We start from the raw sequence: 2,500 nt of genomic DNA, 5'->3' as shown, positions 1-2,500 counted from the left end.
GAAGAAAAATACAGGAGGAGGAGGAGGGGGATTAAAAAAAAAGCATGTGGTACCTCACCAGAAGATTTAATTTTATTTCTTCCACAAAGACCTTCAATTAGATTTACATTGAAAGCCTTTCAATTATGACTGTTTTAAAAGACCATGTTTGTTTATTGATTTATTGATTTGTTGTTTTAACTTTTCCCCCCTGTTACCTTTCAAATTGACAAGAGGCTTCTACTTTGAATATTTTCATAGGAAGTCATAATTAAAAAATTTTTCGTGTTAATTTACAAAGGAGTCTTGATATTAAAATATACATACGTATATTACTTACGTCTCCGTTTGATAAACTTATTTTTCTAAAACCGAAATCCATTTTTCTTTTAGTTTCCATGACTTATTCTCTGTTCAGGAATTCCTCTATGAATCTATCTTTATGCCTTTAAATCTCTACACACAGCACCTTCACCTTTTCATCACATTTTAATTAAATTCCTCCCTTCTCTTCCGGTTCCAACACTCTCAGTGGGTCTGCTGTACGATGAATCCCACATAAGATAACAAAACGAATATTGCCCACTGAGATCTGATATCCGCAGTGTGAATTTTCGTGTTGTATTAACTTCAGTTTCTGTAAATTGGCTATTATTATTATTATTATTATTATTATTATTATTATTATTATTATTATTATTATTATTAATATTCAGAAGATGAACTCTATTTATATAGAGCAGGTCTACAGGGGCCATTATCTTGAAATTCAAGCTTCCAAAGAATACGGTGCTCGTTTGAAAGATATTACAGAAGATAAGAATGTTAATAAAAATAGCCCAAAGAAAACAACAACATAATATATAAAATTCCAGTTGCCCCTCATTTTTATATTGATCTGGCAAAACGAATATTGCCCACTGAGATCTGATATCCGCATTATGATTAAATTCGTTTAAAGTAGAGTGTGAATTTCGTGTTCGTATGAAACTGAGCACACTTCAGTTTCGTAAATTGGCTATTATTATTATTATTATTATTATTATTATTATTATTATTATTATTATTATATTCAGAAGATGAACTCTATTTATATAGAGCAGGTCTACAGGGGCCATTATCTTGAAATTCAAGCTTCCAAAGAATACGGTGCTCGTTTGAAAGATATTACAGAAGATAACAGGAAAATCTTGAGAGAGAGAGAGAGAGAGAGAGAGAGAGAGAGAGAGAGAGAGAGAGAGAGAGAGAGAAACTCAACTCTAATATACGTTTAAGACCACACAGACATCGCCAGCAAGCAAGACCCAATTAAAAATGCAAGGGCAACATTGGTGCCAACCAACTTGCGAGTTTCCCCATCATTAGTCATAGTATAAATAACTACAAACGCATAAAGAGAGAGAGAGAGAGAGAGAGAGAGAGAGAGAGAGAGAGAGAAGAGAGAGAAGGGGGAACGGTGGTAGCAGGAAAACGGTGTGACGGAGGAGATTTTGCTGATAAACGCACTTAAAAATACTGCCACTCAACACGCACGGGAAGCATTCAAAAGCATTACGTAAATTCGTAACTTCAGTACTGGGACGTATGAGGTCATTCAGCGCTGAAACGGAAATTGAAAGTAAGAAAGTTTGAAAGGTGTAACGGGGGGAGAACTTCGCAATTGCACTATGAATCAATAGTTAGGAAAGAATGGGAAGTAAGATAGAAGAAAGAGAACATGAAAGGAGGTACAGTAAAACGAACGAAAGGGGTTGCAGCTAGGAGCCGAAGGCACGCTGCAATGAATCTTAAGTAATGCCTTTCCCTTTTCATTCAGTCTCAGTCAACGACTCATTTTCCTTTTCATTCAATCAATGACTGATTTATTGTTCGAAATGACAGGTCTTTATAGATGAGTCACCTCTAAGTCACTTGAGGAAGCAGTGAATCTCTCTCTCTCTCTCTCTCTCTCTCTCTCTCTCTCTATATATATATATATATATATATATATATATATATATATATATATATATATATATATATATATATATATATATATATATATATATATATATATTTCGCTCTGGAAATAATATATTTTCATATATGTTACCGAAGGGGAATTTTTAGTTGATAATATGTACGCCGTCCCGTGGGCTCAGACCAACGAAGGACAGGAACTCAGGACTACAGTGGACGCATTAACTTAATCGGCACAAGTGAGGTATAAGTGGATATCGGCTCCCATGTACAAATCACCCGTCGAACTCAGGTGTTTGTATTTGGAGACGATATCCACCACCTGCCATGTTGACCGTGTAATGCGTTTGTCGCACGCAGCCATATTATGACTTTTTATCACATCACCGTGATTCATATACAATCAGAAAGCTACAAACGTCTTTAATGTCAATTCGCTCTACCCGAGGTAGAGCGAATATTTAATATTAAAGGACGTTGTAGCTTACTGATTGTATATGAATCACGGTGATGTGATAAATAATATCATATATATATATACATATAGTGTTCACATCATACA

General features: G+C 34.8%; 1 protein-coding gene and 1 long non-coding RNA gene across 5 annotated transcripts in view; one reads left to right on the top strand and one right to left on the bottom strand.

Annotated features, from left to right (window-relative positions):
• LOC136837774 (glycine receptor subunit alpha-3-like) overlaps positions 1 to 2,500 on the top strand; it is a 154,471-nt gene that overhangs the window by 80,123 nt on the left and 71,848 nt on the right. The window lies entirely within an intron of this gene.
• Positions 1 to 2,500, bottom strand: part of LOC136837775 (uncharacterized) — a 117,024-nt gene that overhangs the window by 88,074 nt on the left and 26,450 nt on the right. The window lies entirely within an intron of this gene.

The sequence above is a fragment of the Macrobrachium rosenbergii genome, chromosome 59 (assembly GCF_040412425.1).
Source record: "Macrobrachium rosenbergii isolate ZJJX-2024 chromosome 59, ASM4041242v1, whole genome shotgun sequence".
Classification (NCBI taxonomy): Eukaryota; Metazoa; Arthropoda; class Malacostraca; order Decapoda; family Palaemonidae; genus Macrobrachium; species Macrobrachium rosenbergii.
The sequence above is the reverse complement of the archived record's forward strand: the minus strand, read 5'-3'. Positions and strand labels throughout refer to the sequence as shown.